The sequence below is a fragment of the Pocillopora damicornis genome, chromosome 2 (genome assembly GCF_964200805.1).
Source record: "Pocillopora damicornis chromosome 2, jaPocDami1.2, whole genome shotgun sequence".
Lineage (NCBI taxonomy): Eukaryota > Metazoa > Cnidaria > Anthozoa > Scleractinia > Pocilloporidae > Pocillopora > Pocillopora damicornis.
In genome coordinates, this window is record NC_142671.1 from 24344285 (window position 1) to 24366675 (window position 22391).

Here is a 22391-nt window from a genome sequence, read left to right on the forward strand (position 1 = left end):
TTTAGCAGAGACATTTCAGGACGGCGACAGTGCCTGGAAGTGAAGTTTTACTTCCGTTTGAGGTCGTTCATTTGGTGTGAAGTCGTCTAGGCTCAGCACCGACCTCAAAAGGCTTGTTTTCACTGTGTGTAGAAAACGTGAGTAGATACGAGGCTTTTGTCTGCCTATAATCGTTTTCTTTCTGGCTTTTTAGTTTTCACAACTTAAGGGAACACCTCGTAATTTACTTGAATAGCTTTTAGCATAAAACTTATTTTATTCATTGCATTTTAAAAGGACAGCTGTAAACTCAGACTGACTATCGCGGCATCTGATGATCAAGGGCAAGAATCCAAGTGAGTAAAATTACCTGGCCACGGTTTTTAGCTGCTTTGATTCTTCATTCTTATCTATCCCGTTGTTTCACTGTAGGCCAATGCAGTGGAGCGAGGAACATGATGTGCTTTTTCTGAGAGAAATGCTAGCAAGAAATGTTTTTGGAGCAAAGTAAGGCCCCGCTCATGGATTGGCTCGGGAAGCGATAGTCAATCATCTGAATGAGATCCACTCTCCATAATTCCAACTGAAGGTTAAAAAAGCTGTTCGAGAGCGGTGGAACCTTTCCCGAAAAAAGTTTAGCAAAAAGATGAGTGAGGAAGAGAAGGCAAGTGGGATTTCTGTGAAAGAATTAAGGGAAAAGGAATCACTGATCGAGGAGTTAGTCGAGAGAGGAGATGCCATACAAGCAAAGGCTGAATTAGCATCGAAGCAGGAACTCAAGGACAACGAGACTGCGGAAGATATCAGGAAAAAAGCGACGGAGAGCCTTAAAGAGACCAAGAAACGCAATTCAGACTAACGTCGTAAGTTGAGACTTTCAGAACCACTAGTCGACTTTTTGCAAGAGAAAGCAGTGGCTGACCGCGAAATTAGACAACAGGAGTTACGTGCAAGTCAACAGGAATAGGAAAGTCAACAGCAAATGATGAAAGCTATGATCCTTCAGCAGCAGCAAATGAATACTGCACTTTTGACTGTTGTGCAAAAGCTACTAGATAACTTATCAGCTATCAAAATGTTTTTATTTAAAACATATGTTGTTGTTGTATAAGATTTAAGCTTAACGTTTACATGTATTTCAGAACTTTTAAAGATTGTATCTTGGACTAATTATATAAATTGGAAGCCCCATGTTCACAAGTATACATACTTTGAAGAATAAATGTTTTCAATGTTTATTTTGTTTGCTTTTAAATCTGATTACTGGAAATACTCCTCTAGAGTAGGGGGCTCCAGGTCGAAAAATTCAGACGTCTGATTACCATATAAACAAGTTATGGCATTTCGCAGTAAAGCACATACAATATACATTTTTCCTATGCTGCTTAGACCTATCTTTTTTAATTTTTCTTGTAATCTAAAAACTTAAAGGAATTTAATGTGTCCCCGAAAAGCCATTCCACGGACACTCATACTGCACTCATTGCTTTATTATAATCTTCCATTTATTGGGTTAGACGTCCCTGGCGATATGGTGCCTGAAGATGAATCCGGAGGGGATAAGCCGGATCGCCATAAACGCACATAGGTTGGCCACCTGGGGAAAAGGCGAAGTTCCCCATGTCATTCAGAAGCCCAGAGTCAGCGAGCATACCCGCGTCATTTTTTCGTCCCTCTGAAACAAAAGTTCATAAAAAAGTCTTGGGAACCCATATGAATAACATTGTAATTAATCTTATTAAGATTCAGTGAAAATATTTAAGTTCTTACCTACTGGCCCAAAGATGTTTCCTATAAGTCCATTCGGTAAGGTAATGGACTGAAATTTTAGTCCATGAACCCGTTTGTGTCCATTATACACAATCCTCTGTCCATTCCCAGGTCTAGATTGGTCGGACCATCCCATCTATGAAACTGAAGCAGTTATTTAGAGGAGATCCTTTCTTTGAAATGGTTTCAGAATACTGTCGAGGAGCAACTGAGCTTAGTACATCTCTATTCCACTGTTACGAGATGACAGTAATTGTCATAAATAAAATCCATGACTTCATTTGTAATTAAACTCAAAACAGAAACTGGTCTTGAAAATGTTGAATCATATCGCTGAATCTGCAGGATTAACTTGTTCGTCTCAGCAGCACACACGGTCCCTCCAAACCATCACAAATGCTTTTCTGTTTGCAATGGAACACTACAGGAAGATGTAAGGCGAGGAATATGCAAGGCAAGGAAGGTCTGCTTTTTCAACACGAAATTCGACCTTGCAGTCAGTTGCATTCATGTTTTGTAGATCGAAAACATCATACAATTGATAGCCGAAATCTGGTTTTTTTGAACGATAACAGTCGTAAAATGGAACAAATTCTTCGTCCAAATTGTTGTTGTCTACATAGCTAAGCAAAAGTATCTCTTACAAGTCTTAAATTTATTCGTTTTCAAAGAACTCGGCAAGTTGCTGTCGGAAAATGAAGGGTGCGAAAGGTTTATATTTTGGCGGGAACAACGCTGTCCTCGCCCAGTCTCTTTTGTCCACCGACGTCACCGCCACTATGAAAACTCTCGGTGCTAAAGGTCCCTAATGTAAACTCTCCAGTGCGTAATAACAAGAAATGGCCACAGGCAATTGCCGCCTGGTAGACAATGTGGAGTGGAAGGTCACAAACGGATGAATTTTTGCAGAGAAGATTAAAAGGTAATTGGCATCTCCCGTTTCAGTGGGGTGAAATGATTCCGTTTGATATTATGCAGAGTTTGCTTCAGTCAGAGACCAGGAATCAAGGGGTTGTTGTAACTATTAGAAACATGAAAAGAGTGAACACCGGCAAAGGTAAACATTAATGAACTGAGGCTTTATACGTGCTTCCAGGGAGGTGACAAACAAGATTAAGGTGTCTTCTGATACAAGTAAGGGAGTAAAACCATAAGTATCACAGAAGCTGAGGAACTGTCTCTCTGCAGCACCATAATTCTGGTGAGTAGTGTCCATGAGACCAGAGCAAAACTACTTTTGGGTATTTACATGAAGGTGGTTGAGGGAACACGTTGCAGGAACGTCCTATGGTCGCTGGCCGTTGGACAGAGGTAGTGCAACTTGGTTACCTGCAAATGACATTGCCAGTTGTTGTGTCTCGCAGAATTGAAGGAATCAAACTAGTACAACATAACAAGGTTTAATCAAACATGGTGGGTTACATTCAATGACAGGCGCACATGGCATGCGTGCGCATAATAGTAACAAAGCCACAGACCATGTGCAACATAGCATTCTTCCCCCCTTAAATCACATTCTATTAGTAACGCACAAGTTCAGTTCAGTTACAGCTTCAGTCTCTCTGGTGGCTTCTGTAGCCGAAGGGGATAACGTCTGCATGGTGGTGTTGCGGGACTGCTAACCATGGTCTCACTTTGGCTGCTGGTAGGGTTGTCAGGGGTGTTGTCCACATGTGTATCTTTGGTCCGTGGTTCCTCCATGCCACTCATAGTGGGAGCCTGTAATTCTTCATTCTCCATGGTACTTGCTGATTGTGGTGTTGCTGCCAACACAGCTGGGTTTAATCGCGATGTGTACTGTTCCTTATTAAAGTTTGGAGTCACTGCAGACTCTCTGAGTTGATCAATATGCTGTCGCCATACTGTATTGGGTGCAACCTTGACTTCATATGACAAGGGTCCTGAGTGGGCTGTGATGATCCCCGGAACCCACTTGTTTCCAGCTCTGTAGTTTCAGGCAATGACAGCTTGGCCTAACTCTAGCTTTCTGGCAGGGCTGTGAATTGACTGTAACTCTTGATCTTGCTGTTTGTCTTCCACTTGCTTCCGTAAGTTAGGCTTCAGTATATCAAGCCTTGTCCTGATGTTTCTCCCTATGAGGAGCACAGCTGGTGTCTCTCCAGTCAAGGCATGTGGGGTTGATCTGTAGGCCAGCAAAAACTTTGCCAGCTTCCAAGAGATAGATTTCTTTTCCGCCAGTGCTGCGCAGAGAGCTTGCTTGAATGTCTGTACAAAACGTTCAGCCATTCCATTGGTGGCTGGGTGGTACAGAGCTGACTTAATGTGATTAATACCATTACTTTGTCGCATGAATTCTCCGAATTCATCTACTATGAATCGAGGTCTATTATCGCTTACAAGCTGTTCTGACAAGCTGTGTGTGGCAAAGAGCTTTCTTAGTTCCTCAATTGTTCTGCTGGCAGTTGTAGTGGTCATCAGTATCACTATGGGCCATTTAGAATGTGCATCTACAACAATCAGAAACATAACTCCTAAGAATGGGCCAGCAAAGTCAATGTGGATGCGTTGCCATGGTTGTGCCGGCCACTCCCGTGAGTGGAGTGGAGTGGAGTGGTCTTAGGATTGTTCTGGGTAGGTTGATAGCCATTGCACCCCTTTGTTACTTCTTCAGTTGCTTTGTCCATCCCTGGCCACCACATGTAGCTCCTGGCCAAGGCCTTCATCTTAACGATTCCAAGGTGGCCTTCATGGAGCTCAGCTAACAGTTGTGCCTGGTGCTTGGGTGGGATTATCACTCGTGAGCCCCACATAAGGCAGCCATCTTGTAAGGTGAGCTCATCTTTCCTCCTCTGAAATGGCTCCAGCTCCTTCTCACTAACAGTTGGCCACCCTTGCTTTGTGTTTTCCATCACATGCGACAAACCAGATCTCTCTGGGTTGCTTTTGACGGATCATATCTGCATTGACTGGCAGCACTTTTATCCGGGATACTTGAGAAATTTCCACTGGGTCAACCACTTCCTTGTCACTGGCTAGTCTCAATGGCCATCCAGGATCATAACGGGTGAATACCATATCTGATGTGATCAGCTTCTTTGTTGAGTGGAAGGCCTCCTCGCACTCTGTGGTCCATCTCCATCGTTTTACTTGCTCCAAGAGTACATTAAGGGGATTGTGTGTGGTGGCAAGGTTTGGCAAGAACTTGTGGTAGTAGTTTACCAGGCCTAAGAATGAACGGAGTTGCTGGACATTCTCTGGTCTTGGGGCATTAACAACTGCATGAATTTTCTCTTGAGTCTTGTGTAACCCGTGCCAATCTACTTCGTGTCCACGGTAAGTGATCTTTGTCTGGAAAAACTCACACTTCTTGTGGTTTGCTCATAGGCTATTTGCCTTCCTCCAGATATTCAAGGTGCTCTTTGTCATCTTTTCCTGCGATAATCATGTCGTCTAAGATGCAACTAGCTCCCCTTCTAAGATTTGATCCATAGATCTCTGCCAAATTGCTGGGGCTGAAGTGATCCCAAATACCAGGTGGTTGTATCGGTACAACCTCTGATGGGTGTTAATTGTCAAGTACTCTTGTGACTCTTCCTCCACTTCCATCTGATGGTAGGCCTGTCTGAGGTCAATCTTGGTGAACTTCTGCCCTCCTGCTAGCTTAGCAAATATGTGATCAATGTGTGGGAGTGGGTACTGAAGCTGGGGGTTAACTGTGGTCTTATAGTCGCCACAAATTCGAACTGCGCTGTTTGATTTGGCAACTGGCACAATAGGCGTTGCCCAATCGCTGAATTTGACCTTGTGTAGTATGCCTTCTTTTTCTAGACGTTTCAGCTCCACCTCGACCTCAGGTTTGGTTGGCTGCCTTCCTTGAACGTGAGTTTCGCCTTGGCTGACTTAAATGTGCCAATTTCATCCCTAAACACCTCACTATAGTTGTCTATGAGTCTCTCTAATTTCTTCTGGGTGTCTTGTGTTGGCTGTTCTTTTGAAATAGCACACATCCTTTTCCAATCCAGTTGGATCTGGTGTAGCCAATCTCTTCCAAAGGACTGCAGCCCTTGTGTTTTCACTACATATAACGTTAAGTCCTTGACTTGGTTGTTGTGTTCCACCCGAACAGGTAGTTTGCCTTCTGGTGTTATCTTCTCTCCTGAGTAGGTTTTCAAAATAGCGGTAGTGTCAACCAGAGGTGTGTTCGGGAAGGTTTCCTTGTACGTCTCCAAGGGGAGTGTAGATACGCTGAACCTGTGTCTAGCTCCATCTTCAGTGTGTGGCCATTAACTTTCGGTTTCACCCAGATGATGGTTAACGTTATTGACTTCTAGGGATGCCACCAAGCTATCATCATCTACCTCGAACGACTGAAGGTTGGGGTTCTCATCCCATCATCTTCGGATAGAGTTCTGACTTTTTCCTTAGCGGCATACTCTCTGGATATAGCCTAATTTCCCGCATTTTCGGCATGTTTCCTTCCTGAAGTAACCCTCGGCTGACTCATGTGTACTAACCCTGGTGTACTTCCCCCGCATTGATAACACTGAGATTTTGATTTGACATCATCTTTCCCTTTAGGAACTCTTTCGCTATCGTTGTTTATTTTGTTGACTTCAGACTCTTTATTAATGTTACCCTGCAATTCTAGTGTGTCTTTCGCTGCCGCTTCCATTGCTAAGGCAATTTCTGACGCTTTGGCCAATGACAAATCTGGCTCGGAGAGCAGCCGTTTCTGGATAAGTTCATTGTGTTCATTGTGTCCACATACTAGTCTATCTCTTAACATGTCATTCAAGTTAGTTCTGAATTCATAATACAGCAACAATTTCTTTAAGTTAGCAAGGTAAGAACTTATGGTTTCACCTTCGAGTTGGTTCCTTTTGTGAAAGCGGAATTGGTCCACTATGAGCATCTCGGTGACAGATGCTTCTGTAGTGTTTCTATGATAGTCTTGAAAGACAGGCTGGATGGCTTGGTGGGGGCAGCCAAATTGCGTAGTAATCCATACGTGTTGTTTCTCATTAAGCTAAGCATTACGGCCACTATTGCTCTATATGTTCCACAGAGGCGTTTCAATCGTTGTTTGTTTCGTCAAAAGCTTCAATCTTTCCAATCAGCATAGTGGCAAAAGCTCGAAGTTTCTCTAGTTACTGCATAGGATCTAAATCCTCATTGCTAATCTGTTGTGTCTTGCGGAATTGAATGAATCAAACTAGTACAACACAACAAGGTTTAATCAAACATAGCAGGTTACATTCAACGACAGGCACACATAGCATGCGTGCGCATAATAATAACAAAGTTAAAAGGCATGGACCTTGACAGGGAAATGTGATGAACCATAAACGAACAAGAGAACCATTCACCAGCAAAATAGGCGCCAAAGGCTGGGTGGGTTGCGTTGGTGAAAAGTTCCAATGAAGAACTAGACAGCCGTGCATCCACATAGAAGAAACTATGGCTGTTCCATAATGTGAGAAAGGTCTGCCTCCAGTGAATATCCTTATGAAATGCAACGGTTAGGCAGATGAGAAGGGTGTGTAGCCTTGGTGAGTAAGTTGATTGTCTGATGAAAGGTTCTACCCAGGCGGCATACAGAAGAAATGAATTGAAGCTTTCCAATTAGAGATTGCAATTGTTGCTTAGTACAATGTTTATGGGATGACCGTATATTGAACATGTGTAGAGTTTCAGTTTGGCAAGCTTGGTCAATGCGTGATTCCTGAGCAATTGAGTCTAATTCAATGCCAAGGAGGATAAAGTTCTTGTTCGGTTGAAATGTTTTCTCAGGGTTGGTTTTGAAACCAAGCTCCTTGCACATTCTCAGCATAACATCAAGCAAATTCTGGCAGTGTGGAGAGGAGAAGGTAGGCCACAAGTCCAGAAATTATCAAGATAGTTCCAAATGGGTGACGCACCCTTAAATGACATCACAAACTTGAGCCCATCAACAAATTTAAGAAAGAGAGCAGGTGAATTCTGAAGACCAAAAGGAAGTAAAGTGTCTAAGAAATAACCAGTAACAATGGTACTATCAATCTCTATGGGCCATGTGGAACCTAATGGTTCCCATTCCTCGTCATAAAAAAGGAACGATGCACTAGGGCCGAAGTGGTTAAGAAGTGTTATTGTGTGGTCGAGCCAAATAGATTTCATTAAGCTCTCTCAGATCTCCCCTTGAGTAGGCATTGGAGATTGTTTCTCCACCATCTCTCCTAGGTTGTTCCTGCTGCTCTTTGAATATGATATTTTGATAGTTATTCTCAAAGGATTCCAGTGGTACTGCATTTCTAGGATCTAGGCTTATGCTGCTCCAAAGTTGACAAGTAGTAACTGTGAACATCCTACCGCCTTCGGTCAGCTGATTAAACTTTGGGCAAATAAAGTTCATGTTACTCTGTTGACTGTTGAGTCTTAAGTAGTCTTTGATATATAGGGGAACTCCATCCTTGATGCATTTGTATGCCACACAACATTGAGCTATTTTCACTTCTTCATAAAAGGGAAGCCATTGAAGACCTTTAAAAAGCATAACACTAGACTAGACTTTCTAGTTTTATGTTTCAAATCAATTTTCTATTCCATAGAAAAAGGCTACACAGTTAGTCATCGTGGTGACTAACACCGGCAGTTAAGTTTATTGTTTGTCTCCTAATGTAGTCAACAATGATGTTGACTGGTTGTGCTTCATCCCATAAAGAACTGGGTGGTCCACTGTCATTCATTATTTTATCTTCAGCTGTGATTGGCACATTGCCATCCCTGTTGCTTTGGCAAAATGTTCCGCTGCAGTTGGCTCTTATATGGCTGTTCAGTTGTTGTGTTTCTTGATCATGGGAATCCATGCTTCTGAAATTTCTATTTTACTGTCCCTGTTGATAGTGTTACGGTTAATTGCCTCTCTGACCCTGCGTATGTAGCTGTGGGTATACTTTCAAGCAAAACTAAACAGTTCATGATAGAAGGCGGTTGTTAAATCAAATGGCTTTTCCAAAGTGGAACCTTACACCTAGAAGAAAGGTTGATTAACTTCCAATTTCTCCTTACAAATGATTTCCACCTTCATCACTGGCTTCTTCATCCTCATCACTGCCTTTGTCATACTCAGGCTCATCTATGGATTCATCTCTGGCTTGCTCCTCTGTCGGATTATCTTCTCTAGGTCCTCCAATCTTCCTGTTCATTGGCTTCTTTGAATAAGACACTCATGGGTTTTTCAGAATCAATGCAGTGTCACTGGTATTTATACTCAGGGTGAGTGCCATGCTTTGCCATGGTTGTCTCTTGGCACATTGTCCACTGTCGCACTGCTGCTCCATACACTGAAGCCCAATCCCGCATAATCACGCAATTTGCTCTAGAAATATCAACAATAGAAAGTGGCTTCATCAAAGGGACTTTAGAGAATGGTTTTGTCTCCTCTGGTTTTGGGTGCCATGACTTCCTACCTGTATGATGAAACGTGACCCATTGTGTCACTCTCTTTATTAATTCTTTCATCGTAAGTCCAAAGGATCTTACTTACTCCATCATGGATATGTTCACCTGTTTGACATGAACAGTGGAATGACAATTCTCTACGTCTAGTGTCATACAACTCAAGAGATTAGTTTAGCAGATTGTTTCGTGCTCAAATCTTTTATTGCACTCTAGTCGAATGGCAAGTACACAAGATCATGTGACTTCTAACGAATACATTAGCATATCTGACTAATTAAGCGAGCAAACATTAGTCACGTAACATCCCCCTTCCTTTGGGATGACAACTTAAAAACAATAATCACAATAACATAATCAATGTTCCTTAATCAAAACGTCAAGTCCAGTTTCTAACAAATGTTTAGAGTCCTTAGTGCAAGTAGTCCTTAAGGTATGCAGGTTCTTCTGCTGTGCTACAGGAGCATGTACTACTTGCTGATTGGCCCCCGACTGGACCGATGCTTCCTGGGTGCTGTTGGCCCCAGCTTGAATCTTTTCCTGATTCTTGTTTGGATTGTCTGATGGCATCTGTTCAGAGGTTTGTTGGACTGGTGGTGTCCGCTGTGGGGACCTCTGTGGTATGGGCTGCTCGCGAAGGTCTGCCCTGTTCCTTCAGTAGGTCCCTTTCTCCGTCTCGACTTCATAGGAACGTTCATCATGTCTTTTCGCCACCGTGGCCTGTTCCCATACTCTTTTTCCTAGTTGGAATGGTCTCATCTTGACCTGAGCTCCTTCTTCTAAGGGAGAAAGGTCACGCGTTCCCCTGTTGTACTACAGAGCTTGCCGCACCTGCTTTGCCTGCGTCTTCCTCTTTACTATTTCAGCTGGTACACACTACGGCTTTAGTAGCTCTTTGGTTGTCTTACAACGTCGGCCAAGTAACCGTTGGGCAGGACTGGTCCCCATTGACTCAGTAGGGGTGTTTCTATGCGCCAGTACTGCAAGGTAAAAGTCACCTTTACAGCAACAACAGCAGATGAATCAAGCATTGCTCACGCTCATGGAAAAATTTTTGCCTAAAGAGAGGGATTAACTGTTAATTACTGTAACTTAATTCGTTGTTGTTAGCCAATGGTATCTTTTTGAATGGCACTTTGCAGAGAGAGATTTGAATTTATGTTCATTAACTTTCATAGGACAATGGCATTTATGAAAGAAATGTTTACATTTTCATGTTATAATCATTTGAATTCGCTTATTATTATAAATGCCTCTTGGAAACTTTGGTGGCTTCTCAGTCATGCAGAAGCTGGTACGAAAAAAGACAAATTAGGCTTAAACATTTTGTTGTTAATTTATTGGTTAAAATTGTTGGACTGTACATGTTGAATATATGTTTATAACAAGTGTCTGAAATTTTGTGCCTCACAAACTCTGCTACACCCAACAACCTTCGACCATGATAGGTTTATATGCATTTTTTTTTAATCAGCTGACTGGGAGGGGCTGCTCCTCAAATTTCATAAGGTAACGTCCAAGTTATTGCATATCATAACTGTTTCAAATGATAAATTTTCATAAGAAGATAGAGTTCTCTTTTCTTTAACACATCAGCTATGCAAAATAGTCTTGCAGGGTGGGAGGCTCAAGGTCAAAAAATGTTGCAGTATTGTCGCCATACAAGCAACTCAAAGCATTTTGCAGAAGTGCACAAACAATGTACATCTTTCTAATGCTGCTCATTCCTATCTTGAGATTCTTTTTGAAATCTATGAACTTGAAATAATTTATGATATCTCCAAATAACCACTCTACAGACACCCTTACTGAACTCATTGAACTGTTGTATGCTTCCATCAAGGGAGTAAGGTGGGGGTTCCGGAATGGCCCCTGAAGATGGACTCTTAGGGGGTAAGCAGGGTCGCCATACAAACACATTGGTAGCCCTGTTGCTGAGTAGGCATAGGCTTCCAGGTTGTAAAGTAGCCCAGAATCGTGCAACATCCCTGCATCATGCCTCCTACCCTCTAAAGTAAAGAAAAAAAACAAAGTAATAAACTTAAGGTACTTACTGTATTGATCAATCTATAGCTTCCTAATTTTAATATACAGCAACGGAAGTGATAGTAGTGATCTTTTGTTCTTACACTTGCTCCAAACTTGTAAGATCAAGCAGTACTTTTTATACACTGCTGTATATAGGCAAATGACTTTTCATTGAATTTTACTTCGCCTCCTTTCTTAAGAGCTAATGCAGGGGCTCTAGCACAGTCGCTACATCAGGGAGGAAACGGTGATAGTAGTTAAACATACCCAAGCATGAGAGGACGGATATGGCTTTTACTGCAAGTATCATTTCCTGCAGCGTTATTTCCCTGGGTCTGTTGGGAATGTGTGAAAGCATGTCAAACTGTAGGAGATCAAATTATCATCGCTAGTTATTGGGGTCCTGGTTAGTGTTGTAATGCGACTCCATAGCCTTTCAAACTATAGAGATCAATGTGTCATCACTCGTGAATGGAGTCCTGGTTAATGTTATGAATGTCGTAATATGATTCTTTAATCTTAATAAAAGACTCCATTCTTTTGCCTGTTGTCCTGTTGTCTTAACCGGCTTTCAACCACGAGTTGTTTGTTAGTCATATGATGGCATGTTCTTTCTACGACGTATCTGTGGGTATGCAGCTATCCCGTATGGTGAATAACTAAAAGCGCTTTCCAGTAGCCTGTTGGTAAACGGCTTTCTCCCAGATCTTCACGGTCAATTGATTTCGTGGGCGTATCAAAATATCGAGCCAGACACCCTTAACGCATGCGTACTTGTCCTCAGGCAGAGGATAATGATCAAATGAATAAGTCTACTGAATTCATTTAAAAGTACTATGTTTACACACTAGATGGACAGTACCATTGACATCGATAAGTCTCAAAACAGGTCAAAGCCTATCATTTGGTCACATAGAAACACACCCAAACTACTGTGTCATGCACCAGGTCTGTTAGTAAGGGCTATTCTTCAGGGTTCTGATATTCAAAATTACATCAGAGTTAAGATAGTGTGCACTTATTTCTAAGAACTCAGAAAACAACTCACCAGAACAGATGGGTTCTCAAGGCAACCCACCCAGTTTTAACTTTGTTTATTTACTTTTAGATATGCAAACAAGTTATACTTGGTTTTACTTCCAATTGGTCAAGAAATTGGCATTAATGTCCAACAATGGAAAGCCAATATGATGATGATTAGTTATTATTACAGAAAACTATACCATAAAATTTGACACTGAGTTACTGAAAACAACTCATACTTCATAATATGGGATTAACACAAACATGCTGGTACACATTTTGCAATTTATTTTCCAATTGTATACCTGGCCATCCATCCAACATTGTGGCCTTTCTGTGCTGCTGGAACTGTTTTTGTGATAATTTTTTTTGTTTTTAATTTACTGTGGTGTGACTTTCCCTAATCCCACTGCTAACTGTGGAAGAGGGCAGACTATTACAGTGGGTTTCCACCAGCAGCCTACATGCAGTTTTCTTTTTGTTTCCAACCAAAATTGATCATCTCAAGGTGATATTTGTCTCTGTTGACAGGAATCAGCAAACTAGCAAAAATGTGTCATTTTGGCTGATCCAGAATTATCCATAGCCATTAGTTGCCCCCAAGCGATGGGAGGTGATGGAAATTCTATGGGCTAGGGATCTAAAAAAGGCTGCCAAATGGTGTGAAGAAAAGTATTGAGGCTAAATTACATGCCTAATATGATTTTCATGTTTTCACATGTGGATCATTATTAGCACCTATTTCCTCTGACGAAAACATTGCTAGAGTTAAACACTTGCTAAATTTTTGCATCTGTTATTTAACACAATAGCTGCCACTGTCACCAAGAAACAAATATCTTTTAACTGAATTTCAACTCTGGTTGACTTTATTTTTTAAAAGTGTGTATATATTTAAGTAAGTTAGTTAGTTACCTATTCAAGTCTTTTTGTTTTGATTGTTCTGAATGTTATTGCTTTGAGAACAATTAGTAGAAGCCTATCTTAGACAAAACCTTTTCATATGTTTTCCTTGATCAGTGTTGGCAATTAGATAATTGCCTGACAACACAATGTTTTTCCCGATAAACTCGCGCTAAAATCACTCACTCACGATAGAATTTTAAACAGATATATTTGTGTCGCACGATGTCCCGATTACGATTACAACACACTCTTCGATTTCTAGAACAAAGGATACAGCAAATTGTACAATGTGTTCTTTGATTGGCTTAAGTTACTAGCGATGACAGATTCAATGCCCATCCCTTTCCGGTCAACTAAACAATTCTATACGCACTAAAATGTTTTGATTACGTAAACACACGATTTCCGACACCCTCCCCCCATTTGACTCAAGAGAGCAAATGTCCACAAACTTAAAACTGTTGGACAAATCAGTCATGATCATCAAATAATTATCATAAGCATTGTTCATTGTTCATTGTTCGTTCTCATTCATATCCTGGATGCGGAATCTAGCTGCCGCTGCAGCATCTCTCCTCGGCCTGTAGACTGGTGCGTCTGCATTCAGGGTCTTCGGTGGGGTCTGGACTGATGTGTCACAGCTTAACTCAAAAGGGTACAAATGCTGAATTGGGCGCTTCAGATGTGACTTCCCAGACTTTAGCTTAGCCCCACGAATAACACCATCACGGCTGCTGATTAGGTCTTCAACGACTCCCAACTTCCAATGTGCTCGGTTCCTCTCTTCCTATTTGATGATAACGACTTCTCCCTTGGATGGATAGGTCATGTCTCCTTTGTGCTTCAGCCGATGTCTCTCTCTCAGTCCGCGAAGGTATTCTCTTGTCCAGCGCGACCACAGTGTATCCTTGCACTTCCTTGAATACTTAGCTCTCTTCCGCAGGTCATGTTCCTCGATGCGATGAGGTTCTAACTCTGGTAACATGTTGGGTTGACCGTACAGGAAGGAAGGAACTCGGGGTCAGAATGGGTAACTGAATGTCTTCATCCACGTAACTCAGTGGTCTATTGTTGAGTGCCACTTCTATGTCCAATAGTACCTCTTGAAGTTCAACCCAGGACAGTAGGCCATTTCCAATACACTTGTAAAAAGCTCTCTTGACGAGTCCCACCATCCTCTCGAATTGCCCTCCCCACCAAGGCGCACGACTCAAATTGAACTGCCACTTGATCCCTTGGTAGGCCAGGAAATTCTGAAACTTTTCATCTTGCATCACTTGTTTGATCCACTGGGCGGCACCAACAAAGGTTCTTCCATTGTCTGAATACACCTTTTGCGGTCTCCCGCGTCGGGCGATGAAGCGCTTAAAACTTGCGAGGAATTCTTTAGTTTCCAAGTTGGACGGCAAATCCAAGAACAAAGCTCTTGTCAGGCTACAGGCGTACAGCAACACGTATGCCTTTCCTTCTGTCTTTGTGTTCTTACGGTACTTCAACGGTCCCACGTAATCGACGCCGACGACTTGAAAGGGCGTTTGACCTTCAGTCCGATCCCTTGGGAGGTCTCCTTGGGGAGGGGATGAAAACGCTTGTGCTTGAAACCGCCGACAACCGTGGCAACTCTTCACTATTCTTCTGGCCAATCTTCGTAGGCACGGAACCCAGTACAGCTCTCGAACCTTTGCCATGGTACTGACAACTCCCCCATGGAGCGTTCCAAGATGAACTTGTGTTACGAGCTTCTCTGTAAAGTGCTGACTATTGGGCAAATACACCGGAAAATGCCCTTGAATTCTCCCTCGACATTCCAATATGCCGTCTTGGTTTGGTTGTAGATTCAGTTGCAACCGATCTTCTTGATAATGCATATCCGCTGTGGCTCTCGTCTGGACTCTTTTCACCCAAAAGATTTTCGCTTTGTTAGTTTCTTCAGTGGTCAGCGGTCTCTTTAGTCTTCCTATCGTCTTTGAACGAACGTTGTGGACAAACCGCATCATCCACGCACAGATTCTCATCGTCTTCCAGTAGGTAAACTTCTCAAGGAGGATATCTAGCTCGTCTGTAGTTGCTATCGCCACAGCAAAGACTTCTCGCGTTGCTTTTACTTCTGCCATTGATTCATCCGATGCCTTGGTCACAATATCTGGAGGCCAGCACGCTTTTTTGTTCAACCACTTCGGTCCTTTGCACCAAGAGGGATGGTTTAGCACTTCTCCACCACGGCTTCCAAGGTCAGCAGGGTTCTCCAAGGTCCCTACGTGCCGCCAGGTCACTTCTGAATGTGCTTGTATTTTCTCAACTCTGTTGCTAACAAACTGCTTATATGTGCCTGGGGATCTGATCCAGTGCAGGGCAACGGTGCTGTCGAGCCAGCAGTACTTTTCCATTACGGGAAATCCATCCAGGGCTGAAGCCACGTTTGCCAAGAGATTCACCGCCATATGTCCAGACACCAATTCTAGCCGAGGGATCGTCAGTCCCCTTTTGGAGAGTCTTGCTCTCACTACCACAAGTCCCTGATTGACGCCTGACTCTTGAACCACTACAGCATACACAGCTGTGGCCACGCCCTTACCACTGGCATCACCAAAGGCGTGCAACTCAATTGATTGAATGTCCTCTTGATAGGCTGCTAAGGACCTTGGGACTGTAAGCTGCTCAGGAAGTTGTGACTTTCAGCCTTCTCTTGTGGAAAACTCACGCCGACAGTATCGTTTTCTTTGTCCCATGGTAAACCAAGCAGGGTAGCTCCTTGTCTTCCGGATACGTTTAACTGCTCTTTTGCGTACGTTCCTTCCTCGATCGAAACTGGTTCTGACGCGGCTGATTCCGACTCTTTCACATTCAAATGCCATTTATGCAACTCAAAGGTGCCCTTGGCGAATACGTTCTGAGAAGCTGATTTGATCTCTTTTGCCTTTTCACTTGTAGGGCCACCACTGATCAGGTCGTCTACGTATAAGCTTTGTTCAATTTCGCTGACAATGTCCGGGTAGTTTTGTCTGCAACTCTCCAGCAGGTGTCGAATTACGCCTCCCAGGAGGAACGGCGATGATGTAAGACTGAAGAGGGCTCTAGTAAACCTCAGCGTCTCCACTGTTTGACTGCTTGGGTCCTTCAACCAATGAAATCTTAGCGCATCACGGTCTTGCTCTTTGATTCGCACTTGGAGGAAAGCTTGCTTGATGTCTCCTGCCACTGCAACCGGATGAAATCGAGAACAAACAAGGACACTCCAGAGCTTGTTTTGAAGAGGTGGACCAGGATTTAAACACTCATTTAGCGAGGGTGCACCGGAGTAGGCCTGTGCTGACGCATCATACACCACACAAAGCTTGGTGGTTTCTGCTGTGTCACGTACCACTGCCTTGTGAGGGATGTAAAATTCGTGCTGCCCAGTTGCAGGTCCGCCAACTCTCTCGACTATTCCGGTCTTGATTTGGTCTTGGATCACTTGATCGTAATGCTCTATCGTTCTTTGGCTGCGCAGGCCGGTTAACCTGTGAAGACTGCCTGCTTCGTTGCTCGTTAGAGGTGGGTGGTTCCCTTTCCATGGAAGGCTAGTTTCGTACCAACCCTCTTCGTCTCGTCTAAGTTGCTCCTTGAACTCGGAATACACCTCCTCTTGATCACCAGTTGCACAATCTGCGAGTCCAAGTACGTCCAATCTGCACAAGTTGTCATAATCCGCTGTTGATGTTTGAGTCAGGAACATTGGAGACAGATCCACTTCCTTGCCTGGTGAAATAATGGTCCATCCAAACTTGGTTTTTTCCGCGATAGGCTCGTTCGTGGCTCCAATAAGAGGTGCTGTCTCAGTCTTGATCTTGGTATAGTCACACACTCCCAGGATAAGGTGCACTGGAAGGAATTTCTTTGTGTCCATGTCGTCCATCTTGACTCCCTTTAAGTGGTCGTACCTTTCCAGGACCTGTTGGTAGCGAGGGTTTTCCAGGGATAAAAGCTGTCTTTTGTTTACCAAGGTCACGTCCGTTTCGAGGAGGAAATCGCCCTTCAGTGAACTTATCTGGACCTTGAAAATCTCTACAGGCTTAGTAACCACTCCCATCATCATTTCGATCTGTCGTACTTCTCGTTGATGAGGACGGATCTTTAGGCGATCAAGTAACGCTGCTGAAGCGTACGAACTTCCGGCACCGGTGTCTAGCAACGCACGACACTTAACTCCTAGCACTTCCACTACGACGACCGGATAAATCACAGTTGGTCTTTCCATTGTAGTCGCTGTCATTAACTGGTTGGTTACACTGTTGCAGATGAACGTGTGATGTCTTCTCTGACAAATCTGGCACAAGGAACGGCTCTTGCAATCATCAGCTCTGTGTTTGCTTCCGGTACAATTGAAACAGAGGCGTTTGTTGCTAAGGACTTTCTTGCGATCGTTAACGGTGACAACCGTTTTGCAGTCAACCGATCTGTGATCTTGTTTTCCGCAGTAAACGCATCCCCGATTCCTGCCATCTCTCTCCTGTTGGATTTGAAAATTCTTGTCACGCCAGGGCTTGTCACTTTGCTTAAATTGGATCGGGTTTCTATCTGTCCATTTCCGGAGTTCATCCACTAACTTTGGGAAATTCCATTCTCGCCAAGAATCGTCTGTTCACACAAGATCCCCTCTTATCCCTGGCAGCTTGTCGATAGTCATCCGCACGTATCCATTCACCTCTCGTAGTTTCCCCATTGTTTCCAACGATTGCACATTGAAAAGAAGCTTCTCGTAGAAATCGTGGATTCTGGCTGGCTGTGTTCCACCAATTGTAGGCAAAGACATGATGTTTTCCACGTAGGTGTTCACGACCTCGCTTGTTTGGCCATACTTTCTTATCAGGATGTTCTTCGCACGCTCATATCCCTCTGATGAAAAGGGCAAGCCGTCGATTTCCGTTCGTATCTTCGGATCTACGAGTTCCTTTAAGTAGGAGTACTTCATAATAATAATAATAATAATAAGTCTTTATTAAGCACTCTAAACAACAAACGTGTTTAGTTACAATGATATGAAATCAGCAAGTATAAAACTAATAAACTAACTAAATTACTAACTGAATAACTAATAAGAGAACAAACATCTATTAATAAAGGTCCTTTTGAAACGTTCAGTTCTGACAAGCGGGAGAATATAATTATGGCGCCTCTTACGTAGCGTATCCATTGTTCGCTCTGGTGGCAAAAGGTCATCTAAAGCTGTTGGAAAATCGCTGTCGGTGATCTTGGCCCACAACTTCTTATCTTTTAGAATAATAATATTTTCAATCGAAAAAAGCTCTTTACAGTAGCCAAGCTTAAAAGCTCTCTTGAACAGCCTGTCTATGCGACTCAGATACTTATGATAATACGCGCAGCCCCATACTTCTACAGCATATGTAAATATAGGTAGAATAAGACTGATAAAGAGAAGATGAAGATGATCCAGCGGCAGTCCATAGAATTTACAAACACGTAAGATGTACAGACGGCTACTGGCTTTCGATATAATATTATCAAAATGTAAATCCCAGTTACACGGATCAGATTGAAAAGTTACACCCAACAACTTCAGACATGGTTTACGCTCTATAGAAACCAGAGGAGCAGGTAAGGCCTTAGTGGATTTGCCTCTAAGAAGCATCTCCCACGTTTTCTTGAAGTTTAGTTGCATACGATTAGCAGATGTCCATGCGACGATCGATCGGACCTCCTCAGCTGCTAAATTGCCGTTATTAGCCAGCGATTTTACTGGAATACTTAATGTTAAATCATCAGCATATTTCACAAGTAAATTCTGATTTGGTAGAATGGCCTTAATATCATTGACCATAATAGAAAATAGTATAGGGCCTAAAACTGTCCCCTGAGGGACACCTCTATTGATATTTACATAGTCCGTGACAATGGCATCAACAACAACTCTTTGTTTCCTGTTCTGTAAAAAACTAATAATCCAATTGGTCACGTATGGATTTATATCAAGTGTTTTCAACTTAGAGCAGAGGATATCATGAGGGACCGAATCAAAAGCTTTGCTGAAATCAAAAGAGAAGATTCTAACACAATCAAAACCCGACTCAAAACCCGTCACGCCAGCTATTTCTGCCTTGTCGATCTCGGTTTCAAACTGACTCCAGAACCGGGGCCAATCTGTTAAATCCCCTCTAAACTTTGTAATGACCAGCTTAGGAAGTTTAGCTGTCTTCACGGCTTGAGTCGAGGTCGGTTCCGTGGTCTTCGCTTGTTTTGTCTCCTCGATTTTCTTCTCATATGTTAACCTCATCTCCAGTTGTGTACGTTCAAACGCAAGCTGCTTTTGTCGATCTCGCTCTGCCAGCTCCTCTTTGCTTTCCTTCGCTTGCATCCTTGTCTTATAATTCATTTGAACGAGTCTTTCCGATAAATGCGTGATCTCCTCGTCAGCAGTTTCTTGTTGTGCTTCAACTGCGGCGCTCCATTTTGTTAGCTCGTCGACCTGAACGCCACTTTCCAGTTTCGCTTGCTCGATTTTTGTTTTTACACTTTCGACCTTTTTCATGACTGCTCGCAGAGCATCCCGATGCCGTTCTATTCCTTCCCTGTTCGCTTTCTCGACGATTGCTTTGGTCTTCCCTTGGGTAAACTTGAATAGCTTTAGTTGCACATCCAACTCCGAGGTCAACGCCTCCATCGTTGTGTTGTTTGAGCTTCTTGGCTGATTCTCTTCTTTTGTTTCGTTGTTTCTCGCTCAGTCCCGTCGGAGGTGCCACTTTGTGTTGGGAATTAAATAATTGCCTGACAACACAATGTCTTTCCCGATAAACTCACGCTAAAATCACTCACTCACGATAGAATTTTAAACAGATATATTTGTGTCGCACGATGTCCCGATTACGATTACAACACACTCTTCGATTTCTAGAACAAAGGATACAGCAAATTGTACAATGTGTTCTTTGATTGGCTTAAGTTACTAGCGATGACAGATTCAATGCCTATCCCTTTCCGGTCAACTAAACAATTCTATACGCATTAAAATGTTTTGATTACGTAAACACACGATTTTCGACAATCAGAGCTATAAAGTCGGTGAAGAAAATTGTCATCTAATCAATTCATCAAACAACTTAAGGGCAATCTTCAGGCTCTACATGTACATCACTGGACTTGGCATAGCCAAAAAGCTAAGAAACATTGCTGAGAAATATATTGTGACTTTGTAAGTTTCTTGCTAGCAAGAAAGGTTATGTTGTAGGACAGTATGTTCTTAAGTAGGGAAAATGGTCATAACTATTGTGTATAGGAAGGTCCTCAATTGAAAAAAAAGCCAGGTGGCTCTTGTTGTCATCCCCATCCAGCAATACACTTCTTGAATATCTTCACAAAAGTAAATACTGGGAAAGAGCACAACCTCCCCTTGTTGTTTTACTAGCGCACTGAATCATTCTCAATTCAATTTTTTTTCATTTAGCCCCTATCCCCTTTATTCCTGACTTCCCATAAAGGCTACATATTAAAGAGGCCAGTGATGCCATTAGTCCTGTTGTTGTTGGTCCCCTTGTGGTCCAAGCATTTTTGAGCATTGACAAGTAACATTGGAATTTCTTGCTTTGTAGCTACTTCATGCAGGATTTGGCCAAGGGAATAAACATCACTGGCTTTGCTACAATGGGTGCCATTCAGAACTTCAGTAGCAATGTGCCTATAGTGAAAAGTGTACTTCTTTGCAGGGGGAAATGAACTGTCACAGGCCTTTCGAAAGTCTATAATTTGGCCATGTTTGTCAGTTACAAGAACATTGTTTGATTTGAGACCACAATGAAGAAAGCCTTTGGAGTGAATGTGAGCGAGAGCATCTGTGATATCATGACAAATGATCAGCCAGTCTTTGCTTGTCAGTGAACTGTTAATTTTCCCTAATATACCATTGGATTCTTTGCAATACAATGGTTTACTGACTGTTGTGGATGTATTTTCTTCCCCTTGGAACTCCATCACTAGAGATATAGGCTCTCTTTCAAGCTGGATTCCTATTATTGCAGGAATGTTTTTGTGTGTGAGAGTCTACATGATTTGTGCCTCCTTTACCATCTCTTTAGTGCTTTGCATCAGACATTGTTTTTCTACCACAAGAACGTTTAATCTTTTGAAAGATTTTAAAATGCACCGGCCATATGAACCCTGGAGTCAGTATTTCCGTATCAGTAACTCTGTTTTAGAGGCTCCTGTATCGATAGCTCTGTATTAGTAACTACTTATCATTGTTCCGTGTAAGTAGCTCCGTATCAGTTGCTCTGTATCAGTTGCTCCGTATCAGTAACTCCGTATCAGTTGCTTCGTGTCAGTTGCTCTGTATCAGTTGCTCTATAACGTTGCTCTATAACGGTAGCTTCGTATTAGAAACTCTGTATCGGTAGCTCCGTATCAGTAGCTCTGTGCAGTAGCTCCGTATCTAATAGCCTTGTATCAGCAGCTCCCTGTTAGTATCTCGATATCTATAGCCCCATATCATTTTCCGTGTACCAGTAGCTCCATATCGATACCTCCGGAACAGTATCTTTGTGTTAGTGGCTGGATATACGTAGCTTCCTTTCGGTAGGTCTGTATCGGCTGTTCCTTATCAATAGATCTTGTGTTACTAAGTACTACAATACTAGCTCTGTGAGAGTAGCTCTGTATTAGTAGCTGTGCACCAGTTCTTTCGTAACGGTACATATCAGTAAGAGCCTTATTTATAGCTTCATAATAGTAGCTTCGTTGAAGTAGCTTCTTATCAGTAGCTGCGTATCAGTAACTGTGTATCAGTAGCTCCTTATCAATAGCTTCATATTAGCAGCTCCACATCAGTAGCTTTATGTATCAGGAGCTTCGGTAAAAGGAGCTCCAAATCATTAGGTGCTCCGTTTTAATACCCTTTTATCAGTAGTTTCGTATGAGTAACTCCGTATCAGTAGCTACTTGTTAGAAGCTCCGTATTTGTAGCTCGTTATTAGAGGCTTTGTATGAGTACCTCCTGTATTTGTAGCTCGGTATCGGTAGTTTCTCATTAGTAGTTCAGTATCAGTAGCCCGTGTATCAGAAGCTCTGCATTAGTAGCACGGTATCAGCACATCTGTAATAGTAGCTCCCTATTGGTAGCTCTGTATCCGTGGCGCCGTATCAGTATGTCCTGTATCAGTATGTTCTGTATCAGTAGTTCTGTATCAACAGCTCTGTATCAGAAACTCCGTATCACTAGATCCATATCAGTAGCTCCGCATGATTAACGGAGTATGAGTAGCTCACTATCACTAGCTCTGCGTTAGTGGCTATGTTCGAGT

General features: G+C 42.6%; 1 long non-coding RNA gene and 2 pseudogenes across 6 annotated transcripts; 2 read left to right on the plus strand and 1 right to left on the minus strand.

The window, feature by feature from the left end:
- Positions 1 to 300: 300 nt before the first annotated feature.
- Positions 301 to 838, plus strand: LOC149050450 (uncharacterized; annotated as a pseudogene).
- A 10417-nt stretch (positions 839 to 11255) lies between these two features.
- On the plus strand, positions 11256 to 21250 carry LOC149050451 (uncharacterized). 6 transcript variants are annotated; one of them, XR_016184505.1, is made up of 3 exons: positions 11956 to 12706; positions 20204 to 20290; positions 20688 to 21250. It is a non-coding gene; the product is annotated as an uncharacterized LOC149050451 (long non-coding RNA). The 6 variants fall into 6 exon arrangements; XR_016184506.1 differs by having other exon boundaries at positions 11957 to 12706; positions 20216 to 20290; XR_016184504.1 differs by having other exon boundaries at positions 11958 to 12123; positions 20148 to 20290.
- On the minus strand, positions 13268 to 15710 carry LOC149050452 (uncharacterized; annotated as a pseudogene).
- Positions 21251 to 22391: the final 1141 nt, after the last annotated feature.